Source organism: Rhinolophus sinicus, linkage group LG09 (genome assembly GCF_036562045.2).
Source record: "Rhinolophus sinicus isolate RSC01 linkage group LG09, ASM3656204v1, whole genome shotgun sequence".
Taxonomy (NCBI): domain Eukaryota; kingdom Metazoa; phylum Chordata; class Mammalia; order Chiroptera; family Rhinolophidae; genus Rhinolophus; species Rhinolophus sinicus.
Window position 1 is genome coordinate 37984933 of NC_133758.1, and position 24679 is coordinate 38009611.

The window sequence follows — 24679 nt, forward strand, 5'->3', positions numbered from 1 at the left end:
TCACTAGCTGGGCAAATTGTTCAGCCTTGGCGTTTTTCTCTCTATGTAGTTTAGTTCAATAAATACTTATGGAAAGAAGTTTCAAAGTTTACACTGAGAACTCTATTTTCAGACTTCCATTTGACCTCCCCACCCACCCCCACCCCCAACTCATATACTTTGTTTAGTTATGTAAATAACCTCATTCAATTTACAAAGAGGCTTGGTGGGGTATTTGTGGGGTATTTGTTCTCTTTAAGGTGACCAGGAATATTTTTCTAATAACTGTTTGCTTTATAATTTGATTCACTGATAGCAACTTTAATTTTCTAGTTGCAAAGAATGTACTCCTCCATACTCAGCACAAGTAACTACAGTCCTGAATTTGGAGTTTAGTAATAATTAAGTTTACTACATGTCCTTCCTATAGAAACGTTAATAAAACAGAATGCGTAGGAAGGCAAAATGCATTTTATTCCCCTATTTATGTAAGGAAAGGGAAAAAAGGAGGAGGAAGATTATACCTTGATTTTACTATGTTTATCTGTTAAAATATTGGTAAAATAATGAGAATCAACTCAGCTTAAAGATATTGAAAAATACTTATTCATTTACCTTCTTAGTTCCTTTGCTCTGCTGTAATAAAATAACACAGACTGGGTGGCTTATAAATAGTAGAAATTTAGCTCACAGTTTTGAAGGCCAGAAGTCAGATTAGGGTGCCAGATTGCAGATTGCAGACTTTTCCAGGTGCCCTCACATGCAGAAAGGGGAAAGGATCTCTCTGGAGCCTCTTCTATAAGGTACTGATCCCATTCACGAGGGTTCCACCCTCAAGACTGAAGCACCTCCCAAAGGTCCCACCTACTAATACCATCCCTTTTGGGAGTTAGGATTTTAACATATGAATTTGAGGGAGACATAAGTATTCAAACCATAGCACCTTCTAAATGAAGGACTGCATCATTAATTGTCTAAATATTCTGCTCATCAATTCAGGTAATGAAACAAAGCTATGAAGGAATACAAAATGTATTTCTAACATTTCACTGTTTTACACACACATACACACACACACACACACAGGAATACAATTTAACTTGGACTAAAACAAAAGCTAAGGGTACAATTATTGAGTAGACAGTGTAGATTATTCTTACTGTCCTTTTGATTTTCCAACTGCCTATAGTTTCTTCAGAACACAATTGAAAGTTTACTACTCTGTAGAATTTTAAAAAGAAGACTTGTTTGTCTGTGAAATGAGATCAGATGAAAAATCGGCCAAAGAAAACATAACTATTTGGCTAAGATGGTCATGGCCTCAGCTTCAAAATAATCCAGTAACAAGTGACTTCAAGTTCTATACCTTGAACTTGGTCCAATATCTGTGTGCTTTTGCATCAGAGCATTTAAACTTTTATGCAACAGAACACACTTCTAAAAACCATTCTGTCAGTCCTTTGCTCTTAAAAGAATGCAGCTTAATTTTTAAAAGGTTTTTACTTCATTAATGACTTTCATTTAAAAAATTTTTAACATTTTTATATATTTTATCATTATTGCAATGTTATTGACATATTTTTGCATGTACAACATAATGATCCAATATATGTATATAATATGAAATCATTTTTGATGCCTTCATTAAAGTTCTAATGAAGACTGAGACACTTTTTAAAATTTTTAGTATTTAAAAAAGTAATGCTCCTAGAAAAAGTGCATACAACCAAATGATCCTGACATAAGCGATCCATTCACACTATAGAATACTAATCAGCCATTAAGATTTACACTTGTACAGGTTCATTTATTCACATGGAAAAATGATTGTGGTATATATACTGTTAAACGATAAAATGAGATTATAAAATAGTATGTAAAGCATGATTCCATTTTTTTGTAAAAAAAAAAAAAACCTTTTAAACAAATAAGCAGATGAATATATGCTTATAAGAAAATCTAGATTATATACCAAACTGTTAACAGAGGACAGCTCTGTTTGGGGACATTCTCAGTGATCATTTTCTTTCTATTTCTTAGTATTTTCTAATTTTTCTGCAATGAATAATATTTTCATGATCAAAAATACAAGTTCTTTCTTAAAATATGTATTCTTATGGACATTTGAAATCTGTAAGTACTGCTAAGTATTCCCTAGTGTCCTCCCGAAAGCACCCAAGAAGCCTCACTGAACTTCATGAAGCTGGGCAAATATATTAGCCTGTTTAAGCTATGTCAAGTAGAAGCTTGTTACAAACACTGCCTTAACCTAGGAAGGTGGGCCATTTTCTAAAAGTATGAGTACTTACTTTTTATTTCATATTAAGTGCCGAAAATGTAGTAAGACTGCTCAAGAAATCATAAATCCCGGAAATAATCTTTTATTTTCTAGAAGATTCTGCAATCACAGAACTTTATACTTGCATTGTCTATTATAGCACTCATTTTCTTGAATTATATATTCTTTTTTTTTTTTTTAAAGATTTTATTGGGGAACAGTGTGTGTACTTAGGGGACTTTTCCAAGTCATGTTGTTGCCCTTTCAATCCTAGTTGCGGGGGCGCAGCCCACCATCCCTTGTGGGAGTTGAACCAGCAACGTTGTGGTTGAGAGAACGCGCTCCAACCAACTGAACCATCTGGCCACCCAGGAGCTGAGCGACAGCTCATTGACTTCATTCTAGTTGCAAAGGGTGCAGCTCGCTGGCCCATGTGGGAATTGAACCGGCAGCCCCGTTGCCCAGAGTTTGTGCTCTAACCAACTGAGCCACCCATCCACCCCTGAATTATATATTCTTAGATGCCCCTCTTCCCACCTCCCTTCAGTCATTCATTCACATAATAAATGTTTATTGAATGCTTACTATGTGCTTGGCAGTAGAGAATATTTCAATAAAAAAAGAAAAGACATATCTCTGTCCCCATGAAGCATACACTTCAGTGGGAAAAGACAAAATAAAAAAGTAAATTACATGTTATATTAGATGGTGATAAACATCATGCAAAAGGAAATAAACCAAGAGTGAAGAAAGTACTGTCAGTGTATGGAGGAGGGAAGAAAGAGAAGGCAGCAGTCTTTTGGGCCTTGTAGGCCTGTGTAAGGATTTTGATGTTTACGCTGAGTGTGATGGAAAGGCATTAGGAGACTTTGAGCAACAAAGCGACATTATCTGACTTATATTTTTAAAACCTCACTCTGGCTGCTGTATGAATAGACCAAAAGAGCAAGGATAATTGCAAAGAGACTGCTTAAGGACGCTGCTGGAAAATCCAGGTGAGAAATGATGGCTTAGACTAAGGTAATATCAGTGGAAGTGCTAAAAAGTCAAATTCTGGGAATATTTTAAATAGATCAAACAGGTTGATTGTGAGGTATGAGAGAGGAGTTAAGGGTGACTCAAAGGTTTCTGGCCAGAGCAAACTGGAAGTATGAATTGCTATTGGAATAGGGATGACTACTGTGGGGGTTGGGAAATCAGGTGCTCAATTTGGGATATTTTAATTTGAACTGCTTACTGATATAAAAATAGAGTATGGGGGAGACGTCATCAAAATGGCGGCATGAGGTGAGCCTCTGTAAAGTTCCCCTGGAATTTACAACCAATCGAACAACAATAACTCCACAAAGGACTCCCTGCACAGCAGACAGGCAAGACGAAGAGGCCCACTACCGAATTCACCTAAAGGCGGGCAAATCACGCTAGCGAGGGAGGAGGAAAAGGAGAAGTGCGGACATGGAGCCGCTCGGGCGCAAGACGCAGACCTCGCTCAGTGCTCCGAGCTCGCTGCTTCCTGAAACTACCGCAGCTGCGGGAGAGGGAAGAACTCAGACTGGTAGGGCTCCATTTATGGCCCACAGGGCTGAGGGGACAGCATATAACATGGCTGAGCCCAACGCTCATGGCAGAGACCTCGGAGAAAAGACTGAGGGGAGAAGGCTGAAAACGGTGGTTTAAGCCCTCACTGCCAAGCAGAGAACAGAAGCCTTAGGCACTGAGACTAGCCACCCCCTCCCCACCTCCCCAGAACTCGCCCCGTCCCCACCTGCCTGGTGCTAGAAGCGGAACAGTAACAGTGTCAGATCAAAAGAACAGAATATGTGCTGTTCTGAGAACTGTGGACCGCAGACACAGATTCGCAGCCCAACTAGTTCCAGCAAAGGGGAGGGAGTTGTGGCAGCAGGACCGGCTGTGGTGGGGTCGCCGCCATTGCTCTGGGCCACCTCTCACAACTCACCCCGCCCCTGGCCCCACCTATCTGGGTGGATCTCTGCAGGAGTAAACAGAACTGCTGAAACATATGGGCTCTGAGTCTGGTGCAGGAAGAGCTTTGGAACTTCAAAAGCTCTCCGCATACCCACATGAACACTGCACCCTGTGACCAAGGCGAACTGTTAACAGAGAAGCCCGTCTCCCAGGGAATCCCCCCGTTGTGTGAAAAGCTGGAATACTGCAGAGAAAACATAGCACTACCGTGTGAGACAGAAAAAAAAAGGCTGCAGTCGGAGAGAAAATAAAACTTTCTGCCAACCAGTACTGGAAAACAAAAGAAAGACCTCTTCCTATCAACCTGTTGCAGAAGCCACTCCTGTAGATGTCTAGGAAGAGAAATAATAAATCAGTAATTGCCATGAATAATCAAGGCAACAAGACAGCTCAAAAAGAAAGGGAAAAGTCTCCAGAAAAGGAACTTAGAGATATGGAAATATGTGACTTAAATGAAGAGAAGTCAAGATTGCAGTTCTGAAAAAACTCAACGAGATGCAAGAAAACACAGAAAGGCAGTTTAATGAACTCAAAAAAAAATCAAAGAACAACATGAGCATTTTATGAAAGAGATTGAAATTTTTAAAAAGAACCAAACAAAATTTCTGGAGATTAAGAACTCAATAGAAGAAATTAAGAATGAAATAACCAGCTTAGGTAGTAGCGTTCACCAGATGGAGGAAAGAATCAGTGACATCGAAGATAGAAACCTGGAAATTACACAGATGGAAGAAGAAAGAGACTTGAGACTTAAAAGAAATGAAAGAACTCTACAAGAACTTTCTGACTCCATCAGAAAGAGCAATATAAGAATAATGGGCATACCAGAAGGAGAAGAAAGAGAGAAGGGAACAGAGAATATATTCAAACAAATTGTCGATGAGAACTTCCCAAACTTGTGGACAGAACTGGATCCTCGAATCCAAGAAGCAAATAGAACACCTAATTACCTCAATCCCAACAGGCCTTCTCCAAGGCACATTGTATTGAAGCTGTCTAAAATCAACGACAAAGAAAGAATCCTCAAGGCAGCCAGGGAAAAGAAGACGGTAACCTACAAAGGAAAGCCCATTAGAGTATCATCAGATTTTTCAGATGAAACTCTACAAGCCAGGAGGGAGTGGAACCAAATATTCAAACTATTGAAAGAGAGAAATTATGAGCCAAGAATAACATATCCTACAAAGATATCCTTTAGATATGAAGGAGGAATAAATACCTTTCCAGACATACAGAAGTTGAGGGAATTTTCTAATACACGACCTGCACTACAAGAAATACTAAAGGAGGCTATTCGACCACCATCAACAGGGACAATTTGTGACAACCAAAGTATAAAAAGGGGGAGAGTAAAGGCGTGAACCGGAATATCGGAATGCAGAAAGTAAGCGTGCTGAAGAAAATGGAATACTCTAAATATCAAACTATCTTTTACATAAACTTAAGGGTAACCACTCAAAAAAAATCCAGAACTGAAATATATACTGTAATAAAAGAAGAAACAGAGGGAAACATCATAGAATACCACCACACAGAAATAATAGGCAACAACAAAAAGGCAAAGAAACAATGGAGACACAGCCTTACCAGAAAACTAAAGATAGAATGACAGGAAATCCTCACATATCAATAATCACCCTAAATGTAAATGGACTGAACTCACCAATAAAAAGGCACAGAGTAGCAGATTGGATCAAAAAACTAAACCCAACCATATGCTGTCTCCAAGAGACACATCTCAGCTACAAGGACAAGCATAGACTCAAAGTGAAAGGGTGGAAATTGACACTCCAAGCAAATGGTACCCAGAGAAAATCAGGTGTAGCCATAATGATATCAGATGAAACAGACTTCAGGGTGAAAAAGATAACAAGAGACAAAGATGGACATTTCATAATGGTAAAGGGACTATACAACAAGAAGACATAACAGTCATCAATATTTATGCACCCAATCAGGGAGCACCGAAATATACCAAGCAACTACTAACAGAACTAAAGGGAGAAATTGACCAAAACACAATTATACTAGGGGACTTAAATACATCATTGACAGCTATGGATAGATCATCCAAACAGAAAATAAATAATGAAATAGCAGCCCTAAATGACACATTAGATGAAATGGACATAATTGACATATATAGAGCACTTCATCCTAAAACATCAGACTATACATTCTTTTCTAGTGTACATGGAACATTCTCAAGGATAGACCATATATTGGGACATAAAATCAGCCTCAGCAAATTTAAGAAGATTGAAATCACACCAAGCATATTCTCTGATCACAAGGCTTTGAAATTGGATATCAACTGCAAACAGAAAGCAGGAAAAACACAAATACATGGAGATTTAAAAAACATACTTTTAAAGAACGACCGGGTCAAAGAAGAAATTAGAGTAGAGATCAAAAGATACATAGAAACAAATTACGATGAAAATATATTCTACCAAATTTTTGGGATGCAGAGAAAGCAGTTTTAAGAGGGAAATTTATATAATTACAGGACTATGTCAGAAAACAAGAAAAATCCCAAATAAATAACCTCATGTTACACCTTAAAGAACTAGAAAAAGAAGAACAAGTGAAACCCAAGGTCAGCAGAAGAAAGGAAATAACAAAAATCAGAGCAGAAACTAAATGAAATAGAGAACAAAAAGACAATAGAAAAATTAATGTGACAAAGAGCTGGTTCTTTGAAAAGATTAACAAAATTGACAAACCCTTGGCTAGACTCACTAGATAAAAAGAGAGAAGACACTAATTAACAAAATCAGAAATGTAAAAGGGGAAGTTATCACGGACACCACAGAAATACAAAGGATCATCCAAGAATACTATGAAGGACTATATGCCACCAAATTCAATAACCTAGAAGAAATGGACAAGTTCTTAGAAACATATAGCCTTCCAAGGCTGAACCATGAAGAACTGGAAAATCTAAACAGACCGATCACCAGTAATGAAATTGAATCAGTCATCCAAAACCTTCCCAAAAGCAAAAGTCCTGGACCAGATGGCTTCACTAGTGAATTCTACCAAACCTTCAAAGAGGATCTAATACCAATCCTGCTCAAACTCTTCCAAAAAATTGAAGAAGAGACAGTACTCCCTAACTCATTTTATGAGACCAAAATTACCCTGACACCAAAACCTGGTAAGGACAACACAAAAATATAAAACTACAGACCAATATCTCTGATGAATATAGATGCAAAATTCCTAAACGAAATTCTAGCAAATCGAATATAACAATGCATTAAAAAGATTATTCATCACGACTAAGTGGGGTTCATCCCCGGGGCACAAGTATGGTTCAACATACGCAAATCCATCAATGTGATACATCACATAAACAAAACAAAGGACAAAAATCATATGATTATATCAATTGATGCAGAAAAGGCATTTGACAACATACAGCATTCATTTATGATTAAAACACTTAATAAAATAGGTATAGAAGGAAAATACCATAACATAATAAAGCCCATATATGACAAGCCCTCAGCTAATCTCATAATTAATGGTGAAAAACTGAAGCCCTTTGTTCTATGTTCAGGAACACGACAGGGCTGTCCCCTGTCACCTCTGCTTTTCAACATAGTGTTGGAAGTACTTGCCAGAGCAATCAGGCAAGAGAAAGAAATAAAAGGCATCCAGATTGGGAATGAAGAAGTTAAATTATCACTCTTTGCAGATGACATGATGCTATATATAGAAAACCCTAAAGATTCCACCAAAAAGCTATTAGAAACAATCAACGAATACAGTAAAGTTGCCGGCTACAAAATCAACGCACAAAAGTCCATTGCATTCCTATATACTAACAATGAAATCTCAGAAAAAGAAATACAAAAACAATTCCTTTTGCAATTGCAGCAAAAATAATAAAATACCTAGGAATAAACTTAACCAAGGATGTGAAGGACCTATATGCTGAAAACTATAAGACAGTTTTGAAAGAAATTGAAGAAGACACAAAGAAATGGAAAGACATTCCGTGCTCATGGATTGGAAGAATCAACAGAGTTAAAATGGCCATAGTTACCCAAAGCAATATACAGATTTAATGCAATCCCCATCAAAATCCCAACGGCATTTTTTAAAGAAATAGAACAAAAAAATCATCAGATTTGTTTGGAACCACAAAAGACCCCGAATAGCCAAAGCAATCTTAAGAAAAAAGAACAATACTGGAGGTATCACTCTCCCTGACTTTAGCTTGTACTACAGGGCTACAATAATCAAAATAGCATGGTCTTGGCAAGAAAACAGACACATGGAATAGAATTGAGAACCCAGAAATAAAAACACATAAATATGGACAGATAATTTTTGACAAAGAAGCTAAAAACATACAATGGAGGAAAGACAGCCTCTTCAATAAATGGTGCTGGGAGAATTGGATAGCCAAGTGCAAAAGAATGAAACTGGACTGCTATCTGTCACCATGTACCAAAATTAATTCAAAATGGATCAAAGACTTAAGCATAAGACCTGACACAATAAACTGCATAGAAGAAAACATAGGTACTAAACTTATGGACCTTGGGTTCAAAGAGCATTTTATGAATTTGACTCCAAAGGCAATGGAAGTAAAAGCTAAAATAAACGAATGGGACTATATGAAACTTAAAAGCTTCTGCACAGCAAAAGAAACCATCGACAAAATAAAGAGGCAACCAACTGAATGGGAGAAGGTTTTTCAAACAGTACCTCTGATAAGGGGCTAATATCCAAAATATACAAGGAACTCATGAAACTCAACAACAAAAAAACAAACAACCCAACTGAAAAATGGGCAGAGGACCTGAAGAGACATTTCTCCAAAGAGGACATACAAATGGCAAATAGACATATGAAAAAATGCTCAACATCACTAATCATCAGAGAAATGCAGATGAAAACCACAATGAGATATCACCTCACCCCAGTCAGAATGGCTATCATCAACCAGACAAATAGTAACAAGTGTTGGAGAGGCTGTGGATAAAAAGGAACCCTCATACACTGTTGGTGGGAATGCAGACTGGTGCAGCCGTTATGGAAGGCAGTGTGGAGGTTCCTCAAAAAATTATGAATAGAATTAGCATATGACCCAGCAATCCCTCTCCTGGGTATCTACCCAAAAAATCTGAAAACATTTATACACGTGTGCTCCAATGTTCATTGCAGGTTTTTTTACGGTGGCCAAGACATGGAAACAACCAAAATGTCCTTCAATAGATGAATGGATAAAGAAATTGTTGTATATATACACAATGGAATACTATTCGGTGGTAAGAAAAGATAATATAGGAACATTTGTGACAACATGGATGGATCTTGAGAGTATGCTGCTAAGTGAAATAAGTCAGAAAAAGCAGAGAACCATATGATTTCACTGATATGTGGTATATAAACCTAAAACAACAAAATAACAAGACAAACAAATGAGAAACAAAAACTCATAGACACAGACTATAGTTTAGTGGTTACCAGAGGGTAAGGGGGGTGGGGGGTGGGGGGTGGGAGATGAGGGTAAGAGGGATCAAATATATGGTGATGGAAGGAGAACTGACTCTGGGTGGTGAACACACAATGGGATTTATAGATGATGTAATACAGAATTGTACACCTGAAATCTATATAATTTTACTAACAATTGTCACCCCAATAAAAAAAACAACTATGGAACAGGCAGCTGGATATACAAACCCAGAGTTCAAGGAAGAGATCCAGACTGAATACATACAGACAAGGTCTGACAATTAAGTTCAGAACGTGTTGCAATGATGTTGCTAACCTCTTTTTGATATCGGAAGGATTATTCATTATGAATTTGTATCAACTGTACAAACAGTTAACGAAGCTTACTATTTGGAAGTGCTGAAAAGGCTGCATGAAAAAGTTAGATGACCTGAACTTTTCGCCAACAATTCATGGCTCTTGCATCACGACAATGTACCAGCTCACATGGCACTGTCTGTGAGGGAGTTTTTAGCCAGTAAACAAATAACTGTATTGGAACACTCTCCCTACTCACCAGATCTGGCCCCAAATGACTTCTTTCTTAACCCGAAGATAAAGGAAATACTGAAAGGAAGACATTTTGATGACATTCAGTACATGAAGGGTAATACGACGACAGCTCTGATGCCATTCCTGAAGCAGAGTTCCAAGATTGCTTTGAAGAGTGGACTAGGCACTGGCGTCCATGCGTAGCTTCCCAAGAGGAGTACTTGGAAGGTAACATAGTGATATTCAGCAATGAAATACGTTGCAATTTTTCTAGGATGAGTTCATGAACTTAATTGTCTGACCTTGTGAGTGTGTGTGTGTGTGTGTGTGTGTGTGTACACACACACACACATATATACCTGGGGTGCCAAAAAATGTATAAAAGTGGACACCTGTCAGCGTTGCACAAGCAGTAGTTCATAATCAGAAGTGTCTGGACGCTGATGGTAACCACTTTGAGCACCTCTTTTAATTGCAGAAGTCAAACGTGAGTTGTATTCATCTTTTGTTATCGGTATATATTGAGTATTCTAATTTTAATCCAGTTTTCCTTTCTTAAAATGTGTATACATTTTTTTTGGCACCCTATGTATATTCGCAGCACACAGATGACATTTTTAATTCCATTGAACTCAATATGATCATGGAGAGAAGGGAGTATAAATGAAGAGAAGAGTCAGGAGTCCCAGGTACTCTAATGTTAAAGGTCAGTTGACGAGGAGGACCCAGCAATAAGAGATAGAGAATGAATCTCCATTGATAAGAGGAAACTCAGGAATGTGTGGAGTCCTGAAAGCCAAGAAGTTACCAAGTGATCAACTGTGTCCATTGCAGCTGATAGGTCAAGTAATATGAAGACTGGTGAGTGCCCATTAGATACAGCAACAAAATGCAGAGGTCACTGGTAACCTTGACAAGAGAAGTCTGTGGAATGTGGAGATGAAAGCCTGATTAGAGTATGTTCAAGAAAGAATGGGAAGAAACAGTTCCAAGCCTGTGAACTTTGATATAAAGTGGGACACAAAAATGGGGCAGTAGCAGGAGGAGATAGGATCAAGAAAGAGGTTTTCTTGATAATAACATGCTTGTATGCTGATGGCAGTGATTCAATAGATAGGGAAATTGCTGATAGGAATAAAGAGGGGAGACTTGGTGGAGCCAAGTCCTTAAAGGCAAAAATGGCTGGAATCTAGTGCACAAGTACGGGGTTGAGCTTTGATAAGAGCAATAGACCATTCACCTATGGCAACAGAAGGGAAGGTAGCGTTCTTGGCCATAGATGCTGGTAGGTAGATATTTGTGATGGTAGCAACTTGTGAAAAAGTTCTTCTAATCAGTCTCCCTTCTTCTAATCCAATCCATATCCTTCCCTTTTTCTAGGTTGATTTTCTTAAAATGCAAATCTACTTAGTAACTCTCCCACTTAGAACTTTTTAACACCTTCCCATTTCCCACAGAATAAAATCTCAAATAGCTAGCATGGCACACAAGGTTCATTACCATCTGGCACCTGCTAATTTGCCAAAGCAATCTTACTCTGCCATGGTCCCATGGGCACTTCCATTGACATCATAGAAAAGTACAGGGATTTCCCAAATGTCCTAAACTCTTTCTCAGCTTCATCCTTTACATACATTATTCCACCTCCCTTCAAAGTCCTTCCCCACCTGAAACTCATGTTCTACCCAGCCAGTTTCTTTTTTGGCCTTCAAAAGGCAATAATCTACACTGGATGTATTCAGTGCCTCTCTTCTCCCATAGCACTTATACTGGAGTATTCAAGTTGCTTTTCTTGCCTATCTTCTCCTACTAAACTAAGAAGTTCTGATAGCTGAAACTGTTTCATGTTCATCTCAGGATCAGAGGAGAGAACCTAATGGATAGTAGATACTTGATAAAGTTTACTTCTCTGACTCCTATGCCACTCTCAACCTCTAGACAGGCTCCTAGAGGCAGGAAATTTGTCTTGTCTGTGTAACCCTGCTGTTTAATGCAATTCTCCATATAGTAATCAGAGTTAATATTTCAGCTTTCTGTTCTCGGTCTATACTTTCCTTGGGTGATAACTTTGCCTTTGTGGCTTAATTTCTATCTATATGTTTATGACTTCTGTATTTATCTTTGGCCCAGATTTCTCTCCTGGCCTCCAGACCTATGTGGACAGCTGCCTACTATCTCCATCTGTATGTCCCACAGGTTCAAAACTAATTATCCCATCTTTAAACCTGCTTTTTCTCCCGGGGTCTCTATTTCAGTGAGCTGATCAACTTCCTTTCAGTTGCCCAAGATGTAAAATTAGGAGTTGACCTTGAATTTTCCCTCTTTTTCACCTCTATTTCAACAGTCATTAGGTCCCGTCAGTCCTGGCATCATATCTCTAATATCTCTAGAATCCACTGACTTCTCTCATTCCCACTGTCACTCTTTTAGTTCATACCCAAGCACACTCACTTAAATTACGCTAACTGGGCTCCATGCATGCCTCCAGCTTTGCTCCTTCTTCATTCTGTTCTCTAGCCCGCAATCAGATGTTTATTCAAAATGTTCTATTAAGTGTTAACATTACCATTATCATCATTCATTGATTTTTTTTCTTATTATTTCTTTCTTACTGGATTATTTTTCTTTCTTACTGAAAGAACCAAAAAAGAAAATTTGTACTTTTAACTATTTATAATTCCATTATTCTGGCTAAATTCTCATTTTTGCATATTACTTTCAAATCCTTGTCCATTATATATTTGCTCCTATGTCACATATATGTATTATTTTGTATATAATTTGACTTAATTTTACCGAAATAATTTTCCATGCCTAAACATTTAAATCAGGTCACTTGCATAATTTCACATTTCTAAAAATGTCCTTATAATTATCATTTTATGTATGGTATTAAACAAGAACACATACTTTTTTACATGTATAATTACACAAATTGTGATAAATTCTACAAAAGAAAAGAACAAGTTCCCTTAAAAGAGGATAATGAACAGAATCTAACTTAGCTAGGGAGCTAGGGAAGTTCTCCAGGAATTAAGAGATTGCCCATTAGACTGGTGCAGAGTGAGCGTGAGGAAGAGAGGCAGAGAGGGGCCTGACCCCCTTCAGGGTCTTGTGTGATGTGAAAATGAAAGCAATTGAAATATTTTAAGCAGAGGAGTAAAATGAGTTTATTTGCATTTTTCAACTTTTTATTTGGAAGTAATTTCAAACTTAGAGAAGAGTTGCAAGAAATTGTACTTACAACTCCCATATCCCCTTCATCCATTTTTCACCAATTTTAACATTTTGTTTGTTTTATCATTTGCTTTCTCTCTTTCGGTATGTGAGTGTGTTTGTATACACACATACTCAGTCCTCCTTGTTATTTCCAGATTCCTTATTTGCATATTCACCTACTTGCTAAAAACGTATCTGTACCCCCCAAATCCATACTCACAGTGCTTGCAAAGTGCTTTTGCAGACATGTGCAGAGTAGTGAAAAATTTGAGTCACCAAATGTGCACATTTTCAGCTGAGGTTGAACAAGGTGCAGCATACTGCCTTCTTGTTTTAGCTCTCATACTGTAAACAAGTGTCCTGTTGGCAGTTTATTCAGTGCTACGTTTTTCATATTTTTGTGCCTTTTGATGGCGATTTTGCTGTTTAAAATGGCCCCCAGGGGTAGGGCTGAAGTGCTATCTAGTGTTCATAAGCGCAAGAAGACTGTGACGTGCCTGACGGAGAAAATATATGTGTTAGATAAGCCTCATTCAGGCATGAGTTATAAATAAGTGCTGTTGGTTAATGAATCAACTGTATATGCAAAATAAAGTGTCTTTAAACAGAAACATACATAAAACCAGGTTATATATTGATGGGTGGGGAAAAAATGTTATGGCTAGAGGCTTATAGGGACCTAACCCTGTATTTCTCTTAGGAGCAATGGTTGAGTGTTTACTCATTCAGTTCTGGTGACTTAGTAGAACATAACTACCAAAATGAATGACAACCAACTGTATATACACTTTTTTCCCTGAATGACTTGAAAGTAAGTTGTTGCAGACATGCCCTTTTACCCCAAATACTTCAGTGTTTTCTATAAACAAGGACATGCACTCACATAACCACAGTAAACAAAATTAGAAAATTTAACATTGATACAATAATTTAGTCAACAGATCTTTTTCAATTTTTGCCAATTGCCCCAATAGTGTCCTTTATAGCAGTTTGTTTCTAGTCCAGGATCCAATCCAGAATCATTTTTTACATATAGTTTTTATCTCTTTAGTCTTCTTTAATCTAGAACAATTCCTCAGCCTTTCTTTTTTATGATGTTACCATTTTCTAAAAGAATAGGCCATTCATTTTGTAGAAAGTCCTCAATTTGTGTTTGTGTATCGTCAACCTGTGATTAATTCTAATTATGCATTTTGATAGGGAAACTGCATGAGTGATGCTATGTCCTCTGTACCTCATTAGGAGACACATGATGTAAGTTTGTATTTATTGTTTGTGTTAAATTTGATCACTTGTTTATGATGGTATCTGCCAGTTCTCGCTGTGAAGTTACTATTTTTCCTCTTTGTAATTTATAAGCAGTATGTGGGACATATTTTGAGACTATGTAAATATCCTGTTCTTCATAAAGCTTTGGCCTATCAATTTTCTTATCAATTAATGACTCTTGGCTGAATCAATTATTACTATGATAGTTGGAAATAGTGATTTTTTTTCTACATTATCATTTCTTCTACATTGTTGTTTGACATTCTACCAGAAGTAGTTTTCCAATTTCTCTCATATACGTATCAGTATGAATTCTTGCTTTCCTTTTTTTAGTCAATGAGTTTTGATCGGCTATTATCATGATTTATTTTGATTCTCAAATTGTCCCAGATTTGGACAGTAAGGTCTCCTTTGTCTCTTATATCCTTATGATGTATCTGAGTAATTTACATTCCTTTCCGAAGTAAAAGTACCTTACATTCTTAGTAACTTAGTCTTAAGTTAACTAGATCATTCTAGTTATTATATGGAGAATAGACTTGGGGAGGGCAAAAGAGGAAACAAATTAATTAGATGGCTTTTGCAGCAGGCCAAGTGAGAGATGAAACTGTCTTGAAATAGGGTGGAAGCAGTGGATATGGAAATAGGATGGTAGTAATAGACAGATCTGAAGTATATTTTGGAGATAAAAATCTATAGATCTTAGTTGTAGATGGAATAAAGTAGCTGAGGGAGTGAAGAGTGTTAAAAATAACTCTGCATTTCTAGCTTAAACTTGGGTTGATGTGATTACATTCACAGTGATGGGAAAAATTGGAGATGGAGCAGCTCTAATGGGAATGATCAAGAATTGAAGTTCAAGACGGATCAAATGGAACTTGAAAGTGACACTTGGGCTAGGTTTTATATCCCCTTTCTACCTGCACGTGCTGACACAGTATAGATTATATACCTGAAGTAACGGGACTGGATGCTATCTCCAAGGGAGAGAAGGTACAATAAAGGGAGAAGAACACATATCAAACCTCAACAGTTAGTGGTAGCATAGAAAAAGAAGCCAATAAACGGAACTAGAGAAGTAAGAAAGGCTGAAGAGAGAGGGAAAAACAACCAAAAAGGGGTCAGGAAGCCAAGGTAAAAAAATCAAAAGAGGTGAAGTCAGGAAGTCAAGATAAAAGTGTTTTACTAGGTGAAATGCTGAGAGGTCAGCAAGATTTCAGTTTGCCTCTTCTAAAAGGATGTTTTATGAAGACAGGGATCTTTTGTTGTTCACTGCTATATCCCTGTAGCCTGGAACAGTGTCTGGCTCACAGTAGGTGTTTAATAAAATTTGTTGACTGAATAAATGAATTTGTAGATCATGTGTTTTTGTAGTAGTATTGCATTGATTAGATATAATCTCCAGGACAAAAATGAATAATAAAAATGATATGCTTCCTAGTCTTGTTCCTGATGTAATATCCCCTCGAGTGCTTTAATGGTTTAATGCTTGCCTCTCTCTAGAACAAAAGTATGAAGTTTCTTCCATAATTAAACTTTCCATGGCTCCTTTCTGCCCATTTCCCCTCCCCCCGTTCCTCAAGAATGAAACCCAAACACAGAAGTCCCACCTTGATGAGATATCACTTCTGGCTACCTCTCGCTGCCACACTGATTGTCTTGTGATGCTATGCTCCTCTTGCCCAGCAAAGAGGTGGGGGAAGAGCTTCCCCCAAAGTAGTCTTTGACGTCCTCCCCAACAAATACTCTCCATTTTGTTTCTGTTTTCCTCCTGATAGATACTTCCTGTTTTATCACTTATGCAGAGGACACACTGCCAAGACCCTGAGACAGGAGCCTGCTTAGTATATTTGAGGGAGGCCAGTGTGGCTGTAGGAGGAGGGAGGGCAGAAACAGCTGGAATGACAGGAGATGAGGCAAAGAGGTGTGTGTGGGGGGTGGGCAGTGAGATCACATAGGCCATAGTAGGGGCTACATGTAGATTTCTCCTACGAAATATTTAGCTAATAAGGTCTAACATGTTTCTAGGTGATGTCAGTGTATCACCTGGGAGCTTGACAGAAAAGACAGACCTGTTGGATCAGAACCTGTATTTTAACAATATCCTCAGAGATTTGTATATTCATTAAAAGTATGAGAAGCCCTAGTTTACATTGTGTAAGTTAACTTTCTTCCACAGAGAAATAGGAAAGCACAATTAATACTTTTTCTTTAATTTTTAGGTTAGGATAGTTTTCTACTTCTGCAAAAACATCATTAGGATTTTGATAGGGATTGTATTGAATCTGTAGGTTGCTTTGGGTAATTATGGACATCATAACAATATTAAGTCTTTCAGTTTATGAACACGATGTCTTTCCATTCGTGTTTTAATTTCTTTCAACAACTTTTTGTAGTTTTTAGTGTACAAGTCTTTTACCTCGTTGGGTAAGTTTATTCCTAAGTATTTTATTCTTGATCCCTGTTGTAAATGGAATTTAATTTTCTTTTCGGATTGTTCATTATTAATATATAAAATGTAACTAACTTTTGTGATTTTTTATCCTGCAACTTTGTTTCCTAAAGATTTTATTTATCAAAAAACAAACTGTCAGAACCAACAAACAAATATCTTCAAACAGGGATAATTTTACTTCTTCCCAGTTTGGATGCCTCTTCTATTTTTTACTTGTCTAATTGCTGTGGCTAGGACTTCCAATACTGTGGTGAATAGATGTGGCAAAAGGAGGCATCCCTGTCTTGTTCCTGATCTTAGAGGAAAAGCTCTCAGGCTTTCACTGTTGAGCATGATGCTAACTTTCAGTTCTTCATAAAAGCCCTTTATCATATTGAGGAAGTTTCCTTCTATTTCTAGTTTACTGATTGTTTTTATCACAATTGATCCACCAAACTCATTTCCTATTTGGTAACTTAATACAGATAGACACAGAAACCTTGGGAGTGTTTGAAAATGGCATGTTGAACATGACAGAGCCACACAATGGGAGGAGTCCTTGTTCCTAGGTATTTGCTTGAAGGATTGCTCTCTATCAGCAATGGGATTTGTTACTGAGAAATACGTTTGTGTTGTGTGGGTTCCTCTATTATAGTAGCTAGCATTGCCCTAACACATAAACCAAAGGATAATTTCCCAAATATATAAAAAGCTCTCACAAATAAGAAAAATACCTAAACCCCATGGGAAGAATTAGGCAAAGGATTTATACCATCAACGGAAGGAAAATTCAAAAGACCTTTAAACAAGCATAAAGATGTTCATCATTCATAATAGGAGAAATGCAAATCAAATAAAGGGAAAAACATTTAAAATTTTTATTTTTTTCAGTTACAGTCGACATTCACTATTATTTTATATTAGTTTCAGGTGTACTCCATAGTGGTTAGTCATTTATATAATTTATGCAGTGATTTCCCTCCCCCTTTAGTCTAGTACCCACCTGACACTGGCACTAACATAGTTGTTGCAACATTGTTGACTATATTCTCTATGCTGTACTTATGTTCCCATGACTATATTGTAACTATTTGTATTTCATAATCCTTCCACTTTTAAAAAGTAAAAAGTATTGAAATTTTACCTATTTATTGGCCAAAAAAAAATGTTTGAAGCAGTATTGTATTAGTTTGGGTGCAATTAGAGCGGCAAAACCACTGTAATAAGCAATTTCTTGTAGGAATTAAACTTCACACAGTTATGGGAATTGATGGAGAAGTCTGTTGCCTCTGTGTTAGGCCTGATGGCACTATGGTTAGCTCAGTCTGGTAGTCAGGAAGGAAAGTTGGATGTGAAGTGGGGAGGATGAAAATAAACTATAACTCTTGAGGACAAACAGTCCCCACATGTATTTTTCACCATCGGCAACCTTAATAATGCTGGTGTCCTTTGCCATGAAGCTGCATGCATGCATGCCTGGCTTAGTTCCCAAAGAACCTGAAGGAAGAGATCCAGCAGGATTTGAAGTGGAGTAGCTATGGGCCTGGATACCTCCCCACACCAACAAAGTGAGCCAGTAAACCAACATGCTTTGTGAGCTGCTACCAGTAACTGGTGCCTCACACTGAGCTGCTTCCCTTCTGCCTTTCAAATTTTGTGCAAATTTCTCTTGTAGCCATCTCGAACTTGGAACTATACAGGAAAGAGAATTCTGGGAAATAGTTCCAGGTTAGCTGAATTGACACCACACAAAACCAGCACAACTCTACAATGGTAAAGGTGTAGAGAAGGAGGGATCCTCACTCACTGTTAGAAATATAAATTTGTATAATGTACCTTTGACACTACAATTCTAATTATAGTGATTTATCCTGTAACTATATTTCTACATGTGAAATAAAAGTTTATTTATTGCAACATTCCTTGCAATAGCAACACTGAACGGTAATGTTCATCAATACAAGACAGATTAATAAACTGTAATGTTCATCAATAGAAGACAGATTAATAATTTAATGTTACATCTGTACATTGGAAAGAACGATCGTCACAGAAGATCCTCAAAGACTTTTTAAGCAAAAAAAGCAAGCTACAGAACAGTATATATAGTATGCTATCACTTGCATTAAAAGATGTATTCATATTTGCTTCTATACAAGTATGTATAAAATATCAATAAAAGTATACTGAAAATATCAGTGGAAACATACTGATAACATGGGTTGCCTCCAGGAAGAGGAACTTAGTTACAGGGGACAAAAATGAGATGGACTATTTGACTATATAATTAAAAAAATTATGTACCATGAGAATGTATTACTTATTAAAGAGTAATAATATAAAAAATTCATTTCAATGAGACTATTATATGCATCTCTCCATATTGTTTGTTTCTTGATATTGAAATGAAATCTTAGCGAAAAAAAGCCTAGCCACCTGTTTGCTATATATGTAAAGCACAATGCACTTTTATAACCTATTAAAAATACAGTGAAAAAACTTCTTGTAGTTTTAAATCAGATTAAGCATTTCTATGACCTCAATAACCATTAAACAAATTTATGTGGAATTATGATGAAGTAATAGCTCAATTTCTTTCTAAAGGGATCTCAATGAATGTAAATATACATATGTTCAATTAAATTACATAAAGCAAGGAAATACTTGGAATGAAAACCTGTAAGGAAATATGAAATATGAATAGATTGTTTTTTTTGCAAACTTGGAGAGTATTTATTTCAATCACATCCTTTTCCAAAGATCAAGTAGAAATTTACTAGGTTCCAAATGTCTTTTAAAACTTATTATGCAAACTCCAGATGTGTTTCCTAAGAGAATTAATCATTATATCATTTCAAATAATGTAAGACTGTCATGTTTTTCATTACTTCACTCACTTGGTCATCTTCCTCAAGATGACTAGAAATAAGGGGAAAATAAATTTTTTAAAAGGGTTAAGTGCTAACCTTAGTAATAAAGCAAAGATTTCTCTGGCTCTGTTAGACAAGGGAATATTATAATGAGCACTCTTATATCATCTTAAGAAATACGTTCTGTCAAATGTAGTTGAAGCCTTCTGTGTTCCCTTCTCTTCCAACCATCCTGATTTGCTTTTCATTTTTACTACATATGTATATATTCTAGACAACACATCACAGTTATGCATGCTTTTAATTTTTCTCAGTGTGCTTTTTTTTTAAAAAATTAAAGTTTACTGGGTGACAACTGTTAGTAAAGTTACATAGATTTCAGGTGTACAATTCTGTAATACATCATCTATGTATCACATTGTGTGTTGACCACCCAGAGTCAGTTCTCTTTCCATCACCATATATTTTATCCTCATCTACCACCCCCTCCGCCTTCACTGTGCTTAAGGACAGGTATGCATGTTAAAATTTTCTTAATCTTATTTCTGCATTGAATGTCTTTGTGGTTTATAATTATGAAATACATAATAAATAAGTGTAGATAACTTACATGTACAGTTGGGAGACTCATGAAGTGGACATGCCCAGGCTCACCACTCAGCTTCACAAAAGCATTACTATTTCTTGTGCATTCTTCATGGCTGCTAACAGTACTCACTATCCTGAATTTCGCAACAACCATTCCACTTTTCTTCCCATCTTACCCAAACGCTGTATCTTTTAAACACTATATTCAGCTTTGTAGGTCTTTAAGCTTTCTATAAACATTACACTGTGTATACTCTCTCACAATTGGCTTTAGTTTTTTAACTCAATATGATGTTTTTGAGACATATCCAGGTTGATACCTGTAAGTTGTAAAGCTTTGTTTTACCCTGCTATATGTTATACTAGTGTATGAAAAAATCAATTTATTCATTCAGTTTCCTGTTGATGAATATTAGGTTACCACAAGGAATGCCTTAGTACATGGTTATTTTTATACATACATACTAGAGTTTCTCTAAGCTGTGACCCTCAGACTGGAATTACTGGCTATAGGGCATATGCCTGTTGGACTTTACTAAAAATACATAGATTTTTTTATGTATATTTTCGGATAGTTGAATTATCAATCTCTTCCTTTTTGTTACCCCTTTTTATATCTTGTTTAGGAAATCTATCCTTACCCCCAAGGTCTTCAAATTATTTTTCTGTATTGTCTTTTAAAAGTTTTATAGTTTTACGTTTAGATCTTTAATTCTGGAATGGATTTATTTATTTTTTAATGGTGTGAAGTAGAAGCCCACTGTTCTTTCCAAGTGGATAACCAGTTGTTCCACTGACCAGGATAAGTAGCCTAGGAAATTGACCATCTGCTCCAGGATACAATTGAGGTGCTTCACTGGTTACACAAGTAACAAGTGACTATCCAGCACCTGCAGCTAGAGAAAAACAAGAACCAGTTTCATCCAACAAGGCTAATCCCTATACCCTGGCCCTGACCTTTAGCTAATCTCAGTGTCATTATAATCTCATTTACATTGCGGTTACTAGACTCCCATCATGCACCTGACACCATGACAGTTCCAGAGGAACCAAAAACGAAAAAAGAGCAGGAAACAGGTTCCTGCCCACAGGGAAGAGATGAATGAATCATGTCAATGAACATCATCAATTTCAGTCCTGGGAGGGATAAAAATCCCTGATCAGGACTTCCTCCACATGACTCAATTTCGCACGACTCAATTTCGCACGACTCAATTTCTGAGTTCGGCCACACTTTCAAGTGTTTACTTTTATTTCAATACATCTCTCACTTTCCTGCATCTGTCTCCCTCTTTAATTCTTTCTTGTGCAGACAAGAACTGCGTCACCGCTGCTCTGGGTTGAGTCCTCTCTTGGACATCCCCATGAGGCTCTGGTGACACCATCACCATTTATTGAAGAGCTTATCCTTTACCACTAATATGTAATGCTAGCTGTCATAAACCAAGTATCTCATTCCCATCATGAAATACTAGATTTCTTAGGCCCAGATATTCATAGACTTCTCACCTTTGTCCTAATAATGTTCTATTTTCCACATCAAGGGCTTAGGTTGAAGCTCTAATCTTTCTGTACCTGCATATCATTATGGGTAGGTGTCTAGGTACTTCAGGGCACTTCACTGAGAATTTTGTCTTGGATATTTTTTAACTTTAAAAAAAAAAATAATTTCAGGTGTACCAAACAACATAATGGTTAGACATTTAAACCCCTCAAAGTGATAACCCACCCCCTCCTCAAGCTACTACCCCTCTGACATCTTGTATAGCTGTTACAATACCATCGACTCTCTTCCCTATGTTGTACTCCACATCCTGTGGGGGGGGGGGGAAGAAATGTGTGTGTGTGTATGTGTGTGTGTGTGTGTGTGTGTGTGTGTATATATATATATATATATATATATATATATATATAGAGAGAGAGAGAGAGAGAGAGAGAGAGAGAGGTATAGATATATCCTGTGAATATATACACCTATATATTTAGTTATAGTTGACATTCAATATTATTCTACTTCAGTTTCAGGTGTATAGCACATTTGTCAGGCATCTACTCAGTCTATGACGTGATCCCTGATAAGTCCAGTGCCCATCTGGCGCCTTACATGACCTTTACAACATTGTTGATTATATTTCCCATACTGTATTAAGTATCAATTTGTATTTCTTAATGCCTTCACCTTTTTCACCCTGACCCAACCCCATTCCCATCTATCACCCCGGTAGATCTAGTATCTATCTGGCACCATACCTAGTTATTACAATATTGTTGACTATATTCCTTATGCTATAACCTACATCCCCATGATGACTGTATAACACCCAATTTGTTCTTCTTAATCCCTTCCCCTTTCACGCATCCTTAACCCCCCTCCCATCTTAAAGAAGTCCTTCTAAGAGTTCTTGTAATACTGGTTTGGTGGTGATAAACTCCTTCAACTTTTTCTTGTCTGGAAAGCTCCTTATCTGTCCTTCAATTCTAAATGACAGCCTTGCTGGATAGAGCAATCTTGGTTGTATGTCATTGCTTTTCATCACTTGGAATATTTTCTGCCACTCCCTTCTTGTCTACAAAGTTTTGAGAAATCAGCTGCCAGTCTTATGGGGGCTCTCTTGTAGGTAACTAACTGCTTTTCTCTTGCTGCTTTTAAGATTCTCTCTTTGTATTTAATGTTTGGCATTTTAATTATGATGTGTCTTTGTGTGGGCCTCTTTAGGTTTATCTTATTTGGGACTCTTTGTGCTTCCTGGGCTTGTATGTCCATTTCCTTCACTAGGTTAGCCAAGTTTTCTGTCATTTTTTCAAATAGGTTTTCAATTCCTTGCTCTCTTCTCCTCCTGGTACCCCTATAATGGGAATGTTGGTACGCTTGATATTGTCCTGGAGGCCCCTTAAACTCTCCTCAATTTTTTGGATTCTTTCTTCTTTTTGCTGTTCTGTTTGGGTGTTTTCTGCTACCTTATTTTCCACAGGATTCATCTACAGGTTGCATTCTCTGCTTCATCTAGTCTGTTGATTCCCTGTAATATATTCTTCATTTCCATTATTGGATCCTTTATTTCTGACTGGTTCTTTTTCATGGTTTCCATTTCCACTTTTATGAGATTATTGAGCATTCTTATAACCAGTGTTTGGAACTCTGCATCTGATAGATTGTTTATCTCCGTTTCGCTTAGTCCTTTTTCTGGAGTTTTGTTCTGTTCTTTCATTTGGGACATCTTTCTTAGTCTCACCATTTTGGCTACCTCCCTGTGTTTGTTTCTATATATTAGGTAGGGCTGCTATGTCTTCCTGTCTTAGTAAAGTGACCTTATGTGTAGAAGGTGTGCTGTGAGGTTCAGTGGTGCAGTCTTTCTGGTCACATGAGCCACACACTCCAGGTGTGTCCCTTGTGTGGTTTGTGTGTGTCCTCATCTTGTAGTTGAGCCTTGGTTGATAATTGTACATCAGTGTGAGGGACTGACCCTTGGGCTCACTGGTTGTGAAAACTGGCCTTGTCTACAGTGGAAGGTTTGTGGTGCACGGGCTGACCCTACAGAGCAGGATCTGCCTCAGCAGGACTCTGGTGCCTGCCCAATCCGCTCCTTGGGTGTGTTGCACTTGGAGATGGCTAGGTGATGCTCCAGCTCATTTTGAAGCTGGCCACTGGGGGTGCCAGCCCCATTACCACCTTGGAGGGGATCTGCTGTAGGTCTAGTTCAGCCACAGCCCATGCACCACCTGGGGCAACCCAGCAGGAGCCACAGAAATCCACAGATGGCTGCCACCTGTGCTGTGCTTGGAAGCGCCTTTGAGAGGCCAAGCCACGAACCAATGCCAGTTGCCACTACTGCCAGTTTAGGGCTGCTCAGCCAGAGGTACAGGACACGCTCAAGCCAGATGCTGCTTGTCTGGGTTCCGTGAATCTTTGAGAGACCCTAGGAAAGTGCAGCTTGAGCCAAGGCAAGCAGCCACCAAAAGAAGCCGGGATGTGCCCTAAAGTTGGGTGGGGCCAGGTCTCAAATTGCCAGGGTAGGGGGACTGGAACAGCAGAGACTCAAAAATAGTAGC